Raw genomic sequence first — 9,436 nt, forward strand, 5'->3', positions numbered from 1 at the left:
AACCCCGTTTTCCTGAAGGAGTGGCAGATCCCGGATTTTTGTGGGGTGGGCGAACCCGGCCAGGCACAGCTCTGAGAACACAAGCACGTTTGTTGGCAGGAGGAGCTGTTTGGGGCAGGGGCATGCTGACTCACTGGGACATGGATGCACGCGCACACGCACACACACGCGCATTCTCCGTTCCATGGTTCTTCCCTCACTGGCACAGAACATGACTCACTTCCCACACTCCGGCTGTGCTGTGTGAGCACCATCTCTGGCTGGCCCTGGATCTTTCCCGGCCTGCTCCCAGAAGCTTCACCAGCAGCAGCTGAGCTGTTGATTCTTAAAGGGGCTTGGGGGTGGTGGGAAGGGAACTGCCAATTCCTAGTGCCCAGAGGGGATTCCAGAATGCCAGGGACCAACCCATGCAGCAGGGGACGTGGATGGAGTCTGGAGGCTGCACCTGCCTCTCTGGCTTTGGAGAAAGGAGAGAGTTCCTCAAATTGAGGCCTGTGTTTTCAGGCCCGGACAAATCCTCAGTACAAGACTGGAAACATGCACTAAAGGGAGCCTGGTGACGGCAGAACAAATCGCCTTTGGCCTGTGTTTGCTCCCCACTGGTCTGCCTGCTCTCACCCAGCCCAGTGCCAGGGCCAAGCTGTCCCTTAGAACCCGAGGATGCTGTTATGTTGTTGATTTCCTTTCCAACTTTAGATAGCACAGCCCTCAGTGGGAAAATCAAGCATCCAAGCACTTTATTAAAAATTTTTTAAAAAGACTTAGTAAGTCCTGTAATATGGAAGTGAAATGTCAGTACGGGAAATGCTAATGTTTTATAAATGATCCACTTCTGTCAAGCACAGCACAGTCTCTGGTTGCCGACTGTTATTAGAGGCAAGGCAAGGGGCCCAGGACACCAGGTGTATTTTTAGCAGCTTGCTCCTCTAAAAGGTAGAAGGAATAAAAGCAGCTCTATTGTGGATGACATCACTCGTCACTCAGCAGCTCACATGCTACGCAGTCACGATGACACCATTGTCCAAAACATCAGGGCAAGTTGACAAGTCAGGGGCTAAGTGAAGGCCTCTCCATTCACCAGACCCAGCATCCCTCCTGGGTGATTCAGGGCAGGGAGGTGTGGGTTCCTGCCTTGGGAGCTCTGTCCTCCTCCCAGAGGCTGAGGCCACCCCTCTTTGTTCCTGATGGGGTCAGCCCCTCTGCCGTTTTTGCTCAGCACTTTCAACAGACCCCGGGAGGGAGCCAGCTCCTCATCTTCCTCTCTCAGCTCCAGCCACACAGCCCTCCACTCTGAGGGAATGGGTGGCCACTGGTGGGTGGTCTCAGAGTCTCTCCACAAGCTTGTCCCCCAACTCTAGAGCTTGCCTGGCTTCCTATCGTTCGTTCAACAAGCACTGATCAAGAGCCTATGTGGGCCAGCCACTGGCCCAGGCTCTGAGGTCCTAAAAGTCAGAAGGCATGGCTCTCCCAAAAAGAACTCAGAGCCTAGGTGTGAAAACAGGTAGGACTGGTGAAACCAGGATGGGATTGGTGCCTCTGTTAGCGCCCCCACCCCCACTCCACCCTGAGAAATTTGGCTGGGGTGGGGGCAGTCAGGGAGGGCTTCCAGGAGGAGGTGACACTCTAATGGGTCTCAGAGGATGAGGAGGCAGCCAGAGAAGGATATGGGAAATATTCCAGGCAGAGGGCTAGAGGCATGTAATAGCACCACGTTTGGGGTATCTGCAAACAACTGTGAGTTGAGGACTGGGAATGACGTTTAGGGAGGCATGGAAGGCCAGCCTGGCTGGGCAAGGCCCAGGAATCCTACACAGGGACTTGGACTCTACTCTGGAAGTGGAGGTATTGGCCCCCCGTATGGGGTACTCTTCCCTACCCCGCACCCCCAGTCCCTCCACGCACGTGGTCCGCACCCATGGCAGGCTTGCCAGTGTTCCTCAACAGTGGATTTCATCATCAAAACTTGCCTTTCTGCTCAGCCAGATCCTTCCCTCGTGCCAGCAAGCTGGAGCTCTCCCTGGAAGTCTGCCTGGGCCAGAGTCCCATTCCCAGACACCTGCTGCTTCCAAGCTCGGAAAGCATCCCATAGCTGTTTTGTCTCCCACACTCCCTCCTTTCCCGTACATGAAGGGCTCAACCCTCAGCCCCTCTTCTTGCTTCCAAGAGGCTGCCCAGATACCCTCTCAGCCACTTTCACATGTGCCCACTCTGGCAGACCATCAGTGATCCCCAGAACTCCCCCAGACTGCTTCTCTCTTCTTCTCTCCTGCTGGGGCTGTTCATTACCAGGGAGCCAAGAATCCCATTTAGCAAATGTTTACTTGCCACCTAACTAATCATTCAGCACTCTGCCACCATGGCAAATGGGGGCTCCAGAAGGCCTGTTGGCAGGTTTGAGGGGGCCGAGGGAGCCAGGAAGTCTTCTTGGAGGACAAGCTGCAGGGTATGGGGTCAGAGGGAACAGGTTTGCTGGGAGGGCTCCCTGCAGCCGACTGGGAGTCTTGGGGCCTCAGCAGCGCCCAGCAGATCCTCCCTTTGTATTTTCACTACCCAGGCTGTCCCTACCAGCCTCTGCTGGACCCCACCTCTGGGACCCAGCTCTTCAGGGCCCTAGTCAACACTGACCTGAAGGATGCCTTTCTTTGTGTACCTTCCTTGATTGGCAAGTGCTAGTGTACCTTTTGATGGGGCGCCGGTCAACATCTACCGCTCAGTCCCTTGACCTGGCTGTGATCACATTCTGGCTCATCTCCTCCCAGCCCAGCTCCCTGGCCTAAGTAGGAGTTTATCCCATCAGCTATTATTCCATCCTGTGTCACCAATCCCCCACTATCAGCTTGTAATGGGCCAATTTTCTTTTACCTTCTGTCTACTTGGAAAATATCTCAAGAACCTTTGTGCATTAAAATATCCTTTACAACTCTCTACTCGATATCTCTTTCTGCTCCTCTAATTGTCCCTTTTAACTCACTGTGCTTTCAGTATAAATCTCCTGGTCTCCCCCCTGCAGGCTGTTAATAAATACAAGCTCTAAAAAAAAATACACATAAACATCTATTGTTGGCTAAATAACTCACACCACAAGTAAAAAGCCAGGAAGAAAGGGAAGCTTCGCCTGATACAACCCTACCTGGGCTCTCTCACTCAGGCTGTCCTCGCCTGTCTCTTTTAGGAGAGCTGCTGGAATCAGGGTCCTTTATGGTCCTGAAAAGTCCACTGGGTGAGGGAACTGAGGATGCCCCAGGGGAGAAAGAGAAGGAGAGAGTAGTTACGAGGCTGTGTTGACAGGCGACGTTGCTCTAAGAGCAACTCGGGAGGGATGAGGACAAAAGGGACCCTTGTGCTGGGAGCAGTGGCTAATTTAAGTGGCATTTCAGTGAACCAGCTCACAAGGCCCCTTACTCCAAGAGAAGTGGGTCAACCTCCTCCAAGATACGCCACCAGCCTGCACATATGTGGCCTGCCTTCCATCTCCCCCCTTTCAGCCCTGATTTCTCGTTAGAACCATTCGTTTCTAAGCACCAGGAGGGTGGGGATGGCTGTGCCTTTTGTGTCACCAATTTTCGTGTGGCAGCGTGTACACTAATGGCATGCCTGAATGGCAGGATTTGACACCATTGCTGCAAATGGGCTTGGGTCACAGGGCTTTCCAAGTTGGCTGAGGCGCCACACCACCCCTACCTCCTTCACTCAGGCTTCTTGGGGAGCCCCTGCCATCCACAGCTTCTGCTGGTCCCTCTCAGAAGAGAGAGGAAGCAGGAGATCTATTAAACCCTTCAATTTCTTAAGTACCATTTCCCAGGAGACAGACTCTAAGGAAGAAGGAAACGCAAGTGCTCAGGACCTAAACAGGTGGGAGGCTTCCGAGGCAACCAGCTCCATATCACCCAACCCCCCAGCTTCAGGCAAGACTGTGATGCCCTCTGAGTGGAGACTGAGATGTGGCAGCATCCAGGGGGCCACTCACTGCTCCAGCTAGAGAGAGATGCAAAGGACAACCACCAAAGAAGACTTTCTCAGTGACGAGGGGCCAGCAGGACAAACCTACAGAGGGAACTGTGGTGGGGGATGGGGTCAGGAGTGGCCTAGTGGAGTCTGAGCGAGACCCCAGAGGGCATACATACTGTGTCACTTGGAGAAAGGCAGCACAGCCCTGCGGGGAATCATGTAGCCAAAGAGTCAGAGGCAGGGAAAGACGCAGACAGAAGACAGACAGACAGGAGGGTGTAATAGGAGGCTCCCAGGGCCCGAGCCCTTAATCCTTCAGACACCATACCCTTGGGTATGGGGAGGGGGGTGGCTCTCCATCCTGAGCTCCCGGCCAGCAGAGCCACATTGGCATTCTCCCCACCGTGCTCAGGGTCACAGAGGTCTCCAAGGTGTTTTTATTCTTTATCCCAGCATCTGAGCCTCAGAGGCCCCGAGATCCCTGACCCCTCATCTCGCCTGCCGCCCAGAGAGTCTCTCACTGTTTTATCTGTGGCATTTAAAGTGCCACTGAGTGTCTGGCACTTTACAAGTCTAAGGTACAGGCTCTTCTGAATTTCCACACCAGCCTCCCTTCCAGGCGCCACCCCCCGGGCTCACTTCATCGCCTGTGTCTTTGCTGGCAGTGACCCGAGTTCATCAGGAAAGAGGCTCAGCCCATCCTTGGGGCTCAACTTTGCTCACAGCTCGATGCTCACAGAGGCAGACAGGGTGGAGACTGGGTATCCTGGTTGGAAGTTGCTGTAGGCACAGCGGTGGTGAACTCCATGCCTCTAAGCTGTCCCCTGATCCCAGACCCATTCTGCGACAGCCCCTTCCTACATCTTCTCCACCACCCCACAGACCAGACAATCATCCCTGCCGGCCTCACAGATGATGCATGCAGGGAAGTTCTCCCCGCACAATCACTCCTGCTGCCTTACTAGCTCCTCTCTCCTCCCCCACCCCCAACCTCACTCTGGGCCCAGCACTGGCCTCTGCCTACCTAGCAGCCACTGGCCACTGTCAGAATCAGCCTCCTCTGGCTCCCTCCCCCTTGGCCTTCTCCCTCAGAGACGGCTTCATCGTTCAGAATCACTGACCCACTTCAGCTTCTGAGAGCGAGTCCAGCAGGCCATGGCCCTGTCTTCTTGGAAATCGTTCCTCCTCATCTGTTTTCTCTCCTAAGATCAGTGATGAGTGAAAGTGAAAAAGCAACTTAGAATTGGGTAGCATTTCAGGTTTTTAAAGTCCCATTGTAGACACAGCCTCCTAGTTAACTGGGAAGTGTGACCTTGAGAAGATTTGATTACAATCCTTGTTTTATAGATAAAGAAATGGACCTCTTGGTTCTGAGTCCAAGATTGGAGCTCTTCCCCAACACAGCCTTATGCTTCCCGGAGTGGAAGACCCCCATCCCACATGACCCATGGATAAGAGTGGGACCATCCCGGGGGACCAAACTCTTCCTTCCCACCCCCAGGAATTTCGCACTCAGAATTGATTTGCAGAATCAGTCAAAGGTCAGAAACTTTTCCTAGAGGTTCTCTCTGCTCTCCTGACCCCTTAAACTTTCCCAAACTAGGTCACTGAGATCACCAACCCAGGAGACTGATCTCTGCCTTCCTTCTCACCAAGAACTGGGGTGCAGTAACAGAGAACTCCCATGCTGGCCAGGGCTCTTTCTTCAGTTTCTTGACAGCTGTAGCTGGATCTCCATTTCTGGAAGGACCCCATGTTGTACAGTAAACTCTTAACAGTAAGGGCGGAGAAAGAAGACCCAGCCCCACGGTCCTTTCCCGTGCAGGGCCCCTCTCACCATGTGAACAGAAGGGCCACTCGAAGTTGACAATCTGACCTGCCAGAACCACGTGGGGGTCCCTAGGTTCAAACATAAAAAAGGTACCTTCCTAGCTGAACCCGCCAAGTGGCTGTATGTTTTTATAACTCTTTGAGCTTCAAGCATTTTTGACAATCAATCTTTGGCCTCTCCTCAGAGTTTGTGTGAACCTTGGGACTGTTCTGGGAATTTATATTTTCTTTTCATCGTTTTTGTTCATTTGGAAAATGAACATCATCATCATAATTTTCAATCAAATATGTCTGCTTTCCTTGTTTGGTGTATTTTCATGAATTTTAAAATTTTGGTCCCAATTTTAAATTATCTAATAGCAATTGGCTAAAAAATGAACAGGCAATCACTAGCTCATGCAAATCTATCCTAGCTGATATTATAACTTTTTACAATTTATCTTACTGAAAAATTTTCCATTTTTAGAAAAACTTTTTATTTGGAAATATAGGTTCACAGGAAGTTTCCCACCCTCCCCACACTCCCAAAAAGGATACAGAGAGGCCCCATATAGACTTCACCTAGTCTTCCCCAATGGTAATATCTTGCATAACTTCATGATATTTTGCCTTTTCAATTCTAAATTTAGTTTATGTTTATGCTACTTTCTTTACCTATTTAGGTAGAGTTTTCTTATATTTGAACAACTGTGATCAGGAGAAAATAAAGTTTCCAACAAGGACAACGACATAAATGGTCACACTTTTGCTTGGCTGTTTCTCAGTGAAACATTAGGATTTTAAGTGTAAATTTATCATTGAACTGAGAAATACGAGAAATGTTTGTCCAGATTCAGGGTTCTGAAGTAGGGTTGGGGTATGAGGGAGGAGTGTGTCCATAAACTGTGAGGAATTCAATGCAAGGATTTCTGGGGAAGTACAGGTTTCTAGGGAGAGACTTTCATCAGAACCTCAAAAAAGTTAAGAACTGCTGGGTTGGAAGAACCTTCAGGTGATCCCAGCCCTTGCTGCACTCCCCACCCTGACCCACAGGTGGCACTCTGCCTTCAAGATGACATCACTGGCTGTCAGGGCAATGGGCAGTGGAAATAGTTCTTGGCCAATTTTGGCTTTCACCAAATTCTCTGCTTCACACAAGGGAAATAGAAGGGGAAGAAAGGATTGAGAAACTACCAGAAGAAGATGGCAACAGCCTTTTAAACCGAGGTTCTCTGCTTCTTCTTCATTCTGGAACCTGCGGCAACAGCTCCCAGGGAAGAGTCATTTCCAAATGCTGGTTTGAAGGCATGGGGAGCCTACGACTGTGATTTTACTGATTTGCGATGAAACATTAATATAGTGATCTTTTCATTAAGCCAAATTTATTCAATCTAAAGATAATTCATTCTTCTGAAATCGAGTCTCCGGTTTTGATTGGGAGAGGGAGAGTGGTATCCTAAAACACCCTCCTTTTATAAACTGATGGTATCTAAGCAGAGTAGCTGTCATTTCGCAATGTCTCTAGGTGGCCACCCGAGGGAGGCCCTTCACATTCTTTCTGGAACTTAACTGCTCTGGGGAGTTGCAAAATGCCAGGAATGGTGGTTTTGGAGGAGTGGGACAATGAGGTCCTTGAACAATGTGGTCCTTGCGTTACATTTTCCTGGGTTCAACCCCACCCCACTCAGGCCGAGAGGTCTGCTTATGTGCACCTGCCCCTTCACACAGCCTCCTTCCTCTTTGTTACCTGCCTCTCCATTATTTGCAGACAATTATCTGCAATAATTTAGCCAATTACCCTTAAAGACAATTACACTCTTCCATCAGCAAACATTGATGTTCTTTTCTTGGGTCTTTGAACGAAGCCAATATTAAGGAGACACTTTATTTACATAGAGTCAGATTGTTCCCTTTGAGGAAGGTTTGGGTTCAACGTTAAAATTTAAAAATCATAACTGGGTGTTGGGGGCTTGGAGCTGACGGTTGGGGTAGAAAGGAGGGGGGAGGACTTTTCTCCCTCTGGAAACAAAAGGAGCTGCTTGAAAAGGTAAGGTGCCCAGGGGACCTGGTACAGTGTGCGCCTGCTCTCCCCCAGCTAATGAGATCTAAAAGTGTCCATGCGATGAGCTCAGCCCTGCAAGTAAAATCATTCAGAAGCGCTGCCCTCATCGCTGTGCCTGCCGGTTACTGACCACAGCTTAAATCTCCCCCCAGACACCTCCGGGGACCTCCAGAGCTAATCGCTTCAGGGAGCTTGATTGAAATGTGCTCCTCACCCTCGGCTGCTCATAAAAGCTTTATCCTGGGCAAAGGCTGACCCAGAATGGATGGAGGCATCTCCCAAGTCAGGAGGCCAGAGGCGCGGGCCCGGAGAGGCAGGATCTCTGCTCAGAGAGAGAACTCCATTATGGCTGTTGTATTAAAAAAGGGGAGGGGGGAGCTGCAATTTTATCTCCTCGCAAGGGCCCCTCTCTTTATGGTTTGGGTCCTACCTGGTGGCTATTTGTACTTGATTTGTCATGGGCAAACAGCAGCAAGATGCAGGGGTTTTTTTCAAAGTTAGAAGAAGGAAAAAGAAGAAGAAAAAAACCAAAGTCTGCTCCTGCTGGGTTTATAAAGAGCTGTTTTCTTCCTGAGCTCTATGGCGTGGTGGCTCTAATCTGAAATTTCTTTTTAATCATAGCAGGAGTCCCAATTAGCGTGTTGGGTAATCTTTCAAGTAGAACTGGGAGTTCCATGACCACAGAGAGCAGAGGAAATGTTACGTGTGAAGCCCCCGAGGAACAGGGCAGAGGAGGCAGAGCAGACGGGCTTGTGTACACATGTGTGTGAATAAATATGTGTATTTGAAGGCGGGCTTCCCACCCACGAGACCAGTGTGGGCACCCCAGGCCCCTGAACCCCAACACTATACCAGGACCAGAGCAAGTGTACGGGGTGTTGCTCTTGGTGGATGAACCCCATCCCCGAGCCAGCGTGCAAACACACGGTGGGTGCATATACCTACTCTTCCCCTCAGAATATGGGGCAGGGGTGGGACCAAGCTCCACTTGCAAGGCAGTGGGCACAGAGTTTGGGGTGTCCCTCTGCTCTCTGTGAGATGGGCCACACCTCCTGACTCAGCTGGCACCAGGGCCCAGCTCCGACCTGGAATTGCCAATGACCTACTTTCCTTTGTTGTTGTTGTTTTTGGAAGTGCTGATGTCAATGCAGAATTCAGCAGAGGCTGAGAGAAAAAAAGAGACAGAGGAGGTGGGTAGGGAGGAGAAGAAGGGAGAGAACGAAGGGGAGGGATGGAAAAGGAGGGGAGAGGGAGTGCGTCAGAGGGCCATAATAAAGGCAGGTACCCGCAACAGTGCTAAACGCATATATTACGTCCCCACAGGGCCTGCCCAATATAGCTGGGATCAGTCTGGGCCCTGCAGCTTCAGGATAAGTGAACAAGGCCCAGGCTCCCTCCAGTTTCCTCTCCCCATCATGGACACGTGAGGGGCGAAGGAGATGCCTGGGCAGGCCTGCCCAGATGTGCCTGCCCTCAGAAGCAGAGCCATGCGCTCTCCCCGGGTGCCTGGAGGTGCTGGGTTTGCATCCAGCTGCTGTGGGTGAGACGCAAGCCACGGCCACCCTGCCATGTGGGACTTGGTGGAGGCCCTGTGCCCTTGCTGGTACTGGAGGAAAT

The sequence above is a fragment of the Camelus ferus genome, chromosome 16 (genome assembly GCF_009834535.1).
Source record: "Camelus ferus isolate YT-003-E chromosome 16, BCGSAC_Cfer_1.0, whole genome shotgun sequence".
Lineage (NCBI taxonomy): Eukaryota > Metazoa > Chordata > Mammalia > Artiodactyla > Camelidae > Camelus > Camelus ferus.